Raw genomic sequence first — 12,452 nt, 5'->3', positions numbered from 1 at the left:
TCCAGAATTTAAGTGCTCAATTTGATTTGGCAAAATCAACGATACATGTACTAAATGACTAGATCAAATGAGTATCCTACACAACATTTAATGGAATAATGTACACTACACTTAGTGAACTATAGTCAAAGTATACAACATGAACACTTTCTTACAGTATCTTGAGGCATACTTGCAGTTATGAGAAAGAAGTTCACTATGGTGTATGATCGTCTGTATGTAGCCTACTGTAGTTTGTAGATTGTTGATGTTAATATTTATTTAAACCTTTTAATTAATGTATCCCTCAGACCTCCAGGTTGGGGGTTTGATCCCCGGCTGGGTCATACCAAAGACTATAAAAAATGGTACACAATGCCTCCCTGTTTGGCACTCAACGGTAGGATTGGGGGTATGTCCCTGAGACATACTAGTGTCATGTCCAGGGGGTGTAGGCCTACTTGTACATCAAGCTGCCTCACGCTAAGGAATCAGGAGATGGGCTCCTGCCCTATGGGCCACTAGGCTCCAGAACCATTGGTTCTCAAGGCTACTTACTTACAGACCCCCAAGTGCTTTAGTAAGCACTAGGTCATCACTGGAGACCTGTGTGTGCCTTCGTTTTGAGGGATGCCTGTCGGTCTTTTCTACCATTAACAAAACACAAGGCAGAGGCTATTTTAAATATCATATGCAATACAAATTACAATAGAAAAAGTCTAACACTTCTATTTCCTATTTGGCTCAGGAATTCCTAAGCTAAGGGCTGTCCAGTGTCAAGAGATTAGACAAGAAGGGAGGAAAAGTGGAGATAGCTTTTGGTTAACGGACAAGAAACAGACGCTAGTGCCATTTCTATGTGATAATGTAACGTAATGTAAAAGGCAGTTCACATTTCCTCCCTCGCAGAAAACAAGATAATGGTAGAAGATAGATTAGCTCATGCTCATTAATCCACCTAACCTAGCTACTGAATTTGAAATGTGTGCTTCATGCTTGCCAAGCAGTCAACCCCATTCATAGTTTGTGGTAACTTAAAGTGAACTGTACATGATTCATTGTTGTTGTATTTTTTTTCGGCAGATTTTTTTTCTTTCATAGTATCTAAAGAAGGTTTCCAGTGAACTCTGTTGGAGCCCAGCCATGCTACTGCTGTGCTGACCGTTTAGTATGTTAAATCAGTCTGCTAAAACCATTAGCTTTTCTAGAGCGTCAGTTCACCTCAGACAAACTCAACTGTCACACTTTCCTTCACACTCAAACCATGATTCACACCCAATATATTAACCCAACATCTCACAGTAGTGAAAAATGTACAGTAGGCTTCATGTTACCAGGTGTGATGTTGAGCTACAGTCAGAGGATGAAGTTTAAGACAAATGTTTTAAACTTATACGGTATCAAATGATTAAGATGCTTATCCTGGCTCATAGAGTAGGTCATTTCCGATTCCTTTATTAGTAGTGTTTTAAACATTATCCAGTATAATGAGTAGGTGGTCTGGAGGGTCTGGAGATCTTTGGGGTGTCCCCTGGTCTCTTTCATGTCTGCAAGCCCACTCCTCCGACGTTTTCTCTGTCCTATCACATGAGTTCAGGGGGGCTTCGGTCCAGCTGAGGGGAACTTATTCTAACATTCCCTCACAATTCTTCGGGTGTGTAGTTTTGGGCATGGCGACTGGGGATCTGGGGCAGAAAACACTAAGTAGGGGATTGTGAGGGAGAACAGGACTGCCATAACTCTGAGCTGAGGGAACTAGGGTCTGTCCTTACCGGAGCTGCAATGTTTGGCACCAGAAGTCTCATAGGAGCTATTCTCTTATAGCCGGGCCCTGGAGGGAGTTTATGGCTAAGTTTGTAATTGCGGGATACCTGTTGAAATTATTGTCAGCTTCTAGGTGAATTTCTCATTAACTTTAAGGTTAGGTTTTCTCAAGCAAATGGAAGAATCAGCATTGGATCGATTTGAGCTAATCAGGATAGACTGACCCGATTATTGTCTGCAATCACCAGCATAGTGCACTATACCTCACAAGTCCTGACAATCGCCTCCATTACATTACAGTCATTTAGCAGACGCTTTTATCCAAAGCGACTAACAATAATTGCGTTTAACGTAGGAAAAGCCAATGTACTACTACTTGCCAGAACTCACAAGTGCATCTCCTTTCTAAAACAAGTGACTAAGAGCATAAACTAGTGCTGAAGGCAAAGTGCAAGAATAGCAATCTAAAATACAATACAATAAAATACAATAAGTGCTTAGGAGGGAGGATTGTTGTTGTCCATACTTTGCTTGTACGTAGATCCACATTCTCCTCACTCATTTCACTGAAGCTCCACTGCAGCCCTCGCTGTCTCCATCCACTGTGGCTCTGGCTGTGTCACTCATCTCACATTTCAAAGCACGACCATCTGCTGGAGACGGACAGCCATCAGCCCCCATCCTCCTCTGACAGGCGGGAGGGTTCCCTCTACGCTGCCCTGTAATTAGAAGTTACGTATGGCTGGGTATTGCAAATAACCTCACCATACCTGTCAGTATACATGGATCATAATATAATATTATAATGCTTTACGATACTGTGCATTTGATTACAGTATATTTGTGGGATTTACTACGATTATTATTGTTTGTTGCTTGAGAACTATTGTTGTTTAGGGGGATAATAAATCTCTAATCTGGCATCCCTGACTGACTTTGCCTGCTAGCTTTCTTTTGCTAAGGTGAACGGTCTGGCTTTGATTGATGATTGATTTTATTTTACGAATTTTTATTGTTAAGAATACACATAAAATACATGTAGTACAACAATACATGATTGTTGGCTTCCTTTTGCAAATGTAACAGTTACTGGGAGCAATCTGAGCAAACTTTTAATGTATGACGTCTACCTTTTAATGTATGACATCTACATCAGGGCATGGATAATCCAATCTGAATCATGTAAAACATAACATTTGAATACTTAGCTGAATCAATATAGCTATATAGTGATGCAAACGTATGCATAGTGCACTGTACATGCAGGATGTCTTGTCAATATGGAGCATTGGACTTCAGTGGACACCCTATAGCAAACTATTCTCAATAAATGTAAGCCTTAAGCTAATGCTTTTCTAGAGTTGTCTATAAAGTTGCATTCTCAAACCTCAGTAATGGCCATTATTGCATTGAAACTGTCAAACAAAATGAATAGCTTAAAACTCTGTTTGATATCCAAATCAAACAGAAAAACATATCATTCATCTCAGTGGATATTCTATCACATTTCATACCTGGCATTGGTCCATGGACATGCACAACCTGTCAAAGCCAGTCGGGGGTAGTGGATTTCTTTGAAGTCTTCCAAATCGGATTTTCCATCGATTAGGAGGACAGAAATGCGCCAGTCGCTAGCGTTTGAAATGGGACTCGCATCCATGGGAGGATTGAGTTTGTGTCTGAGGCAGCATTGTGTCTCAGCACAGTGAGATGCTTGATCTGAAACCACCCTAAACTATAGCCGAGGCTCATGGGAATAGTTGATATTCTGATTCATTGTAGAGTTTGTTTGAATGCTTCTAACTCAGCTTAAGTTGCACAAGCTACTTTTTGGAAATCTGACACATTTTGCTTAAATCTCAAAAGTTTATGGTTGGTTCCTACAGACAAGTTTTTAAAAGACGAAGTAGACCTGCTGACATCTGACTTATATACCCTCAAGTACAAATGGATTACATAAATTACCACACTGTGTTTTTATGCAATCCTTTACAAAAGAACCATCCAGCAACTAATTCGATCAACTTCAACAAAGTTAATTTAGAAGAATGACTAGGTTCATATTTATATTCATACCCTTGGGTATAACAATTAGGCCTACTTTGTGTTTTTTGGGATTCACAGGGCTAAGCCATGCAATCTGTTTGAGGCATCCTGCTGACCCGGACAGGAAACCATGCGGTTGATTTATCAGGTGGGATCGCTGGATCACGGTTCTGCTCACCGGCGGGTTCAGGGCAGGATAGGTCTCTGGCTCTGGGTCTCTGGAGCCGCGTCATTACAGCACACCAGCAGTCGGCTGGGAAAGAGGAGATGAGTCCTGGCATGCGCGGCCTGTCTCGCCTTGCCTGTTTTGTGTGTGTGTGTGTGTGTGTGTGCGCGCGCGCGCGTGTGCGCGTGCGTGCGCATGCGGACCCATGTTTTCCTTGTGTGTATATCTCTGCCAGCCGCTGTCTGGAGGCAGCCTGCTCCCCGCTGGTGCCCTCCCTCGTGCCCTCCCTCGTGCCCCCAGGACAGAGCCTCCTGCGTGGGGCCGTTTGGCCGGCCGCTCTGCCATTCTGAGGGGGAAATGGAGTGTGTGTAATTCAGGTCACTGATACCTCATAGCTTCCCTGTGTCTTCTCCTCCTCTGTCCTCCTTTCCTCTCTCCCTCTCTCCCTCTCTTTTCTTCACTTTCTACCAATGTATGTTTCTGTTGGTACTTAGTGGTTGTAGTGGTCTGACATTGCTCATTCTTTCTTCTCCTTCTCCTTCTTCTCCTCCTCCTGCTTCTTCTTCTCCTTCTCCTTCTCCTCCTCCTTCTTCTTCTCCTCCTCCTCCTCCTCCTCCTTCTTCTTCTCCTTCTTCTCCTCCTCCTTCTCCTTCTTCTTCTCCTTCTCCTCCTTCTGCTCCTTCTTCTCCTCCTCCGACTCCGACAGAAAGAATGTTTTGGAGGGGGATATCTCTGGTATGTGTTCTACCCTCCCAGGTTCCCCCCAGGTATCTGTAGACCCGCCTTGACACTATGACTTCTGCCATTCCGGAGCGTGGGAAGGGGAGAAGCTCCTCAGGAAACTCTGCATTCTGACTGACCCATGGCTCCTCTGGCAGTGTGTTCTTCCATGCCGTCTCGCTAGCACCCACTCCGCTGGAAAACCTTGGCTGTCTGCTGCCCAGACCTGTCAGTCTTTCCTGAGTGTCCTTCTCACGTTGGAATAGTTTGTTAGACAGTATGTCTGCCTGTTGGAAGTTCAGACTTCCATGTTTTTCTTCTTCTTCATCTCCTCTGTGTCTGATTAAAGATGCAGGAAATGGAAAATGGCTTGTTTGCTATGATTTCTAACTTGAGAAGAAACAGTACCCCCGTTTTACCATTTTCAAGAGTTTGTCTATAGATTTCCAAACACTCAAAAGTGGGATCTACTTTTTGTTGCCGTTCAGGACAATGAAAGCCCCATGCTGAGGGTTGGGCTTTGGTCATTCCCAGTGTGTCGAAAGTGAAAACCAAGCTGTCTATCATGACGTTGTTTTGGAGATGCCCCCTAAGTCCCTCTTCCTGTTTGGCCTATGATGGGGTCATTGTGCTGGGAGTGGATTCAGGAAGTGGGCGTGACCGTGGAGGAGTGGTCCTGTTTATGCTCGGTCTCCTGCGCTCTTTTCCATGTTAACCCTTGTTGCCGTTATTAATAGCAGTTCCTCTCTGGAACCTGCCTCAGCGTTCTGTATGGCCTGATGAATCCTGTTTGATTGTACCTGCTGGCCTGCATGTTGTTCTCTGAAGTGTCTCAGAAGGACTTGGTGTTTCCTATCCATTTAAAACTGGGCATTTACTGCATATAGGCGGGAAATGCGTTTTAAACCTCCAAAGAATGTCGGTGGCCATTGATCTTTCATTTCAGTTGAAACTTCACTTCCTGTTTTTTAGCTCTATAGCTCAATCTGTTGATTGGTCGGTTGGTCAGTCTGTTGGCCAGTGCCATTTGAGTCTTTCTACTTTTACCTTTACAATAGGCCATTAAAGAAACACAATAGTCGTTTCCAAGTGTGTTACCCTAGCAGAAATATCTTTTGTGTGTTGGACTGACTGAAAATACCATTCTCCTCTGTCTAAATAGGTCTGACAGTTTTTTTTTCTCAACCCTCTTCTGTCTTGATTGAATACTGATTGTGAGTTAGCCATGTTAAGAATGAGTTTCAGGAGGTCAGAGATTGTCTCTATATTGTAAAAAGACAGCAGTTCTTGTGCACCTTCTGTGCCCTCGCTAATATCCATGGACTGGGGCAATGCACTGTGCTAATTCCCATACCTCGCATTCTGTCTCTTCTCTGTCCTCATACCCCTCTTCTATGACAACAGCGCAAGTATGGTAGGGAGAAGCTCCTATTTTAGCAATGACACATGGTACTGCCGACCTGGCTCTCCAAAACAAGATCCCAGCCCTCTCAACAAGACGGACCCATATTTTTGTGCCAATGCTTGTCTGCAGTTGCGCCACCTGTTAGCATTTAATGTAAAAGCTAGCGTGTTCCTATTTTAGTAGGAATGCAGAGGGAGTTGGCCTAGCAGCTGTGTTTCATTCAGAATAACTGGCCATGATTATCTCCATGGTGCTTGCAGATGTGAATGGAGGAACATTTTTAATTACATAGAGGACAGTGATGGCTAATGTGGACCAGCGCCAGATAGGTGTTCGTTGTGACCACATGCTAGCTGCGTTGGTTGGTCCTGTAGGTTAGAGTTCTTGTTGCACTGTTTGTTTGGTATAAAGCCTGATTTGAGCTCGACTCCCTTGAGAACCTAAGAGACAGTCACGTTGCTGGTGGTAGCCCCCCTCCTTTTGCCTAATCGATGTTGGTTTATAGACACTCACTGTTGACATGACACAAGCCTCAATCTCTTCCTTTTCTCAACATGGATTTAATTGAATTAAAGAAGCTAGGCATTTGCCTCCATCCTCTCAAAAGTCGCTGACAGCTGTTCTAGTCAATTGGCAAGAGTAGCAGTGTTGCTTGGCTTCTCCTTGGGTCCGTGGTGATGTTTCCTATTCTCTCGGCGTCGGCTCTGGCCTACTGACTCCGGTTTCTCCAGCACAGTTGGTTGGCCTGAAAATAACAGCGTCATTAAGAACGGCTTCTCCTGTGATCTGAGACTTTATCAAAGTGTGAGTGTTAGTTATCCCCCTGGCTTTCACTTCTCTCAGGGTTCGAGGCCGACATTTGATCAAGAGCTTTTGTGAGCGTGTTTCGAGTGTTGTTGCTGTTGTTGTACACAGAGGCCTAGCCAGGGTTATGATCAGCTGAAGTCTTACGGAGTCCACATGTTGTTTTGCAATGCAGATGGTGATTCCTATACGCAATGAACTACAGAGCATTACTCCAGCCCATTGGTTTGTTTGATCTTTGAATCTCTGCCTTGATTTTAGAGTTGAAAAGGTGACCTGCTTTCACTGTTGGGTCGACCTTTTAGGTCTTTTAGTTTTTTTAAATTTAGACGTCTTATTGAAATCAAATGAATCAGTCGAACCCCTAGACATTCCCTTTACATTTAAGTAGATATGACCTTAAGATTACTTAAAAACAACTTACAAGGTCAAGTGTGTAAATTTAACTAACCAATAACATTACCTACTTGTACTTGTGACTCGCTTCTAGCTAGAGGCCTGCTTGGTTTGATTTGCAGCGAGTTGCAGCTCAAATGTAGGCTTTAAGTACACACTATTGAATTTACTAATGATGTTTTGAAGAGTTGCCAATAAGCTGAAGGGAACAGGCGATGTGTTCTTCCCTAGAGACCCCGTCTCAGGTCCCATCTGCTGGGATTCACCAATGAGCTACAGTTGACATGAAGCTAAATGTATGTAGCAGTATTAAAGTCCCAAACTCTATACACTATAATTTTGAGATTTCAATCTCAGCTATGTGGCACCTGGTCAGGCTAAATGAAAGACAGCGAGTCGGTCTCATGACATAGACCGTTTACGAGGCAAGGCTGTTAAAATGCGTTTAATGTGTTTTTGTAACGGTTAAATGGAGGGGGTGGCAGAACTGGACAGGGACTGGCTCCTTGAGTAGGACGTGGTGTCAGTTGCCTCAGGTCCTGGGGATAGCCCACAAAGGTCTTTTCATAAGCGGCCATTACAGGTCTAACTGTACCCATGGCCAGAGAAGGAAAGTATTTACTCAGCAAATAGAGCAACTGCCTGTCGAGCCTTCACTACAGGGACTGAGGGGAGGGACGGGGAGAAAAGAGGAGTGGAGAGGGATAGGTAGGGGATGGATGGAAGGAAGACTTTGGCTAAAGAAATCTTGGAGTGGGGGTTGGAGAGAAGTCGGAGGCATGGATGCAGAGCAGAGGCGAAGCGTTGAATGATGTCATCCTCTCCAGGGCTGTGGTGGAGTCTGACAGCCCACTAATTGACTGTGGGCAGGTTCTGGAATCTCTCTCTCTCTCTATCTCTCATCCTCTGCTCTTATTATAGCTTCCTCTATTCATCTATTTCTCCCTTTTTCTATCACTCTCTCTACCCCTCTCTCCTCTACTCAGTCTCTCATGCCTGTAGCTCTGATTTCAAGAAAAGTCCTCTCCCTCTCTCCCTCTCTCTCTCCCTCTCTCTCCCTCTCCCTCTCTCCCTCTCTCTCTCCCCCTCCCCCTCTCTCTCCCCCTCTCTCTCTCCCTCTCTCTCCCTCTCCCTCTCTCTCTCTTTCTCTCTCCCCCCCCCTCCTAGAGCTGCGAAGTCACACACTTGTGTGCACACACACTTGCCCGTTGAGCTCAACCAGCCGACTGAAGTACTCCCTAGGACAGGGACATGCTCGGAATACCCTGCATGGCTGATAATGTCCTAGTCCACTCCCTCTCTGAAGCACCCTACACACTGTTATTCTGCTATTAGCAAATTCCTTCACGGGTGGATAGCCATGTAGGCCTACCTAGAGCTATCTAAATTGATCTAGTAACTAGACTTGAAATTACAACATGGTAAGCTTATGAGCCCTATAGGTCACCAGTCATCTGAGGTGCAAACGTCTTGTGCTTGAGAGTGAGAGATTGCTTGCTCTTTGGACCTCAGGCATACAGTATGCTCTTGCCTTTTCTAATCCCTTCAAGTCAGGTAATCTAGTTTGAAAGAAAGATGTATTCACTGATTGTTCTTCATGTACACCCCTCATCTCTGCTCTCAAGATAATTAATAGTGATCTCTTGAAAGAGCTGTTTGAACCTGCAAAAGCATTTTTTTTAAGATCAAAGGGCTCTTGGACAAGTACTGTACAAGAAAACATTCCTTCTGATGGGGGATCATGTTGTTTCATTTTGTTTACACTCATTTACGTACTGATCTACTGTAAGCACAGGAGCAGCTGGGGAGAGACATGCCTGTAGAGTTCCTTAGACCAAGGCGGAGGTTGCACGTCTGATTTGCAATTCAAATAGTCCCCTAGGCTCAGAGAAGTCTTGTAACTGAAATATTGGCTTTGTGGGGTCAGCAAAAAATGTGCTATCCACTTTCTATCCAAATTTGGGGTCCAACTAGGTCATGCAAGAGACGGTTTGAATCCTCTCTAACCAATAAGAGGATTTGGGGTGAGTCTTGTTACAGTAGCTTCATTTGTTTAAACAAACTTAGTAAAAAAAAGTCAACTGTTACAGTAGCTTCATTTGTTTAAACAAACTTAGTAAAAAAAAAAAAAAGTCAACTGGGACCAGCACACAGTCACTATCATTCAATAGCATTTGCATAATGATTAGGGATGCACCAATGCATCGGCCGAACATCGGCAAATAAAATGACAATTCACCGATGGTAGTGGCCGATGTTATGTCGCAACAATTACGGCTTTTTTTGTTGCAAAACGTAGCCTACCCAGCTGCAGATTCGGAGAAGATCCGTGACGTAACACCGCAAATGCACATGTAGTTTGCTTTCAAATTAAAGTGAAATAAAAATGGCCGTTTTGGAACCAGACACTTCATTTCTTTGTTTCCCTGGCACAAAAGGGGGAATTAAAATATAATAAACATTGGCCATCGGCATCGGTCATCGGCTGGATTGTTATTTTAAACTTCGGCATCGGCCCAGAATTTTGCAATCGGTGCATCCCTAATAATGATGATGATGTTCTTCTATGAAACATATCAGATAGATACTGCAAATATCTGGTAGCCTACATAATGCTGTGTTTTAGCTAATAGCTAAGCAGTGTTTTTTTTACACACAGGTCTAGATGGTTAGCGGGTAGACATCTTTGACAGTTATGCTCTGGTAGGATACAGTAGCTTCTTGCCCAGATAATGGCGTTGACTTCCTGAGACTCTGTGTCCAGTAGTGTTGTGTAACTGAGTTTATTAACTGGATGATGAATTGAGACTCTGCTTGACGAGGTCATGGCGTCCTGTGAGCTACGATGCTACCTCTCCAGGTCCAGGTTAAGCGCTGTAGGCGACTTGCACACATGTGTTGCATACTACAGGTATGCAGGTGTGTGTGTGTGTGTGTGCGTGTGCGTGGGGCAGGCAGGCTATTGCCTGAGTTGGCATGCACCCTCCATATCATTCACCTGACCCCAATGTCAGAGTGGTCATTACCTAACAACACACACACACACACACACACACACACAGGATCCTGTGCTAGCTGACTGTTCTAGAGAGGGCCCCAAGCAATCTGGCAAAACCTGCTCTCCCCTTCATAGAGCACTGACTTCTTTCTCTCACTGGTCTGGTCTTTCTCCCTGGGTCTCCCTGGGTCCTCTCTCTGATCACAGCCTGGTGCTTCGTTCTTTCGCAAGGTTTCATGCCTGTCTTTTAAGAGCCCTTGTTTTTTTACAGGTTACTTTATGGATGAATGTACAGCAGTAATGTATTTGATGTCCAAAGTGCAATTTCCTCTCCATGACTTGTAGTGTAATTGCTTGAGGCCTGTGGGTTTGTGGAGTCGGGCGTCTTAAGAGCGAGGGGAAGTGAGTGTTGGTACAGTGTGGGATATTTCATGGGAGGGCCTGGTCCTTTACGCCCCATTAAGCTCTAATGCTGTTCCATAGGTGCCCCTAAAGGTGCCTGGTGTATTGCTGCGCCTTCTCAGAATACACACACGCACACATACTTGCACATCAGAGCACACATAAGTGCACAGAAATACACAAACACACACACACACACAAAATGCCTGACAAACAAAGCTTGCTATGACATGTGGATCTGTCAAGGCCAATGCTTGTGGTTGATGACACAGCTTCCCAAAAGATGACTTCACATCCTAAAAGGCTGAGCAGATGTAATCCCGTTCCTGGATCCATGGGCCAGGGCCAGCCTCCCCCTGCTCCCAGTTGAGTCACAGAAGGGTGAAGCACCAGTAAAAGTCAGCTCTCTAACCACAGATCTGATTACCTCAACATAAATCTTAACCTTAACCACCCCAAACAGCTGCCTTAACAATATTTACGACTTAAAACGTACCTGTTTTATCATCGACATCTAGCAGACAGGGCGTTCGTTGAAAAATCGTGTGCTGATTTTGAGTCGAGTGGCAAATACTTTGACGCGCACTGCGACTCAGTGATTCAAAATCAGTGACTATTAACAGGCAATGTCCATCTATGCTGGGATGGATTCTGTGTCCCTCAGAACACACCTCTGATCACATGGCCTTACAGTGTAACTTAAAGTGGATCAAACCAAACCTGTGCCTGACTCTGCCTGCTTATACGGGCAAGGGGAGGTCAGTGGGTGGTGTCTCTCTCTCTCTCTCTCTCTCTCTCTCTCTCTCTCTCTCTCTCTCTCTCCCTCACTCTCCCCCCCCTCTCTCTGCCCCCCTCTCTCTCTTTCTCTCTCTGCCCCCCCTCTCTCTCTCCCTCTTTCTCTCTGCCCCCCCTCTCTTTCTCTCTCCCTCTCTCTCTCCCCCCCCTCTCCCTCTCTCCCTTTCTCCTCCTACCAGGTTCAGTCAGTGTGTTGCTGTGTCACTTCCTTCAGGGAACTCTCCCCTAGGCTTAATTCCACCACAAGACCCTTTCTCCTTAGCAGAACTAAAACCTACACACCATCTTCAGGCGGTATGACATCATACCTCAACATTTCTTGCATCTCTTTTTCTTGCTCCCTTCTCTCTCTCTCTCTCTCTCTCTCTCTCTCTCTCTCTCTCTCTTTCTCTCTTGGCAAAGACACCTCACAAAGCAAATTATGCTAAGTTAGTTTGCCAGTCCACTGCTTTGGTTTGTGTGACTACAATGGCAGATTCTGTCCTAGGCTGTAAGGTTTGATAGTGCTCTTGCACTTTGGCTTTAGCACTAGATTATGCTCTTAGTCACTATTTAGAAGGGAGATGCACTTCTGGCGTGTAGTAGTACACTTGACTGCCTAAGTTAAATGCAATTACTGTCGTTTTGGATAAAAGCGTCTGTTAAATAACTGCAATGTAATAGTTATTGTTTAGTTCTAACACTTTCTATGAATGTAAAAGTGGAGACGGTGTGCTCAACTCTACCCTGTAAATTCTGGGTGCAGAGCAGGGAAAAGGAATACCCACACTTGCAGAAAAAAAGACCTTTTTAGATGTTTTTCATGCACAGCAGCAACAGAGTTTCAGCTCTTGACCTTTGTCGTTTTGACACTTTGTATGAGAGCCCATCGATGTTGTGGACATATTGTCCTGAGTTTGAGAGTGTATGTTTTGTTCTTTGAAACAACATTTGACCCTACAGTAGAATAGCCTGGCCTATGGAGGGTCATTTCACTG

This window comes from Borostomias antarcticus (genome assembly GCF_949987555.1).
Source record: "Borostomias antarcticus genome assembly, chromosome: 4".
NCBI classification, from domain to species: domain Eukaryota; kingdom Metazoa; phylum Chordata; class Actinopteri; order Stomiiformes; family Stomiidae; genus Borostomias; species Borostomias antarcticus.
Note: the sequence above shows the minus strand (reverse complement) of the source record.